This window comes from Penaeus monodon, chromosome 29 (genome assembly GCF_015228065.2).
Source record: "Penaeus monodon isolate SGIC_2016 chromosome 29, NSTDA_Pmon_1, whole genome shotgun sequence".
NCBI lineage: Eukaryota > Metazoa > Arthropoda > Malacostraca > Decapoda > Penaeidae > Penaeus > Penaeus monodon.
Genome location: NC_051414.1, coordinates 30,620,694 through 30,621,047, shown reverse-complemented (window position 1 = coordinate 30,621,047; position 354 = coordinate 30,620,694).

Genomic DNA, 354 nt, shown 5'->3' with positions numbered 1-354 from the left:
ATAGATTATCCTTGTTATTATCATAATTATTATCATATGATAATTTTTATTATCATTATCCTATTTACATAATCATCATTTATGTAATTTGTATCACCTCTACTAGCATTATGATGCTTTATATCATGATAATAATATTCATATCATTATTGCCATAAAACTTTCATTGATATAAAAATTACTCTTCAGCAACGAGCCGGTAAAATGAAATCAACAAAAACCTAAAGCGAAAAATACGGATGAACATTAGTCTTCCCTCTCCTCACGGGGAATATTTCTCTGTGTGGTTACTTTGCATAAACTATTTTAGCCCAAGACAGTTATGTAAGGAGCTCGTGACACAGGTAATTCGGA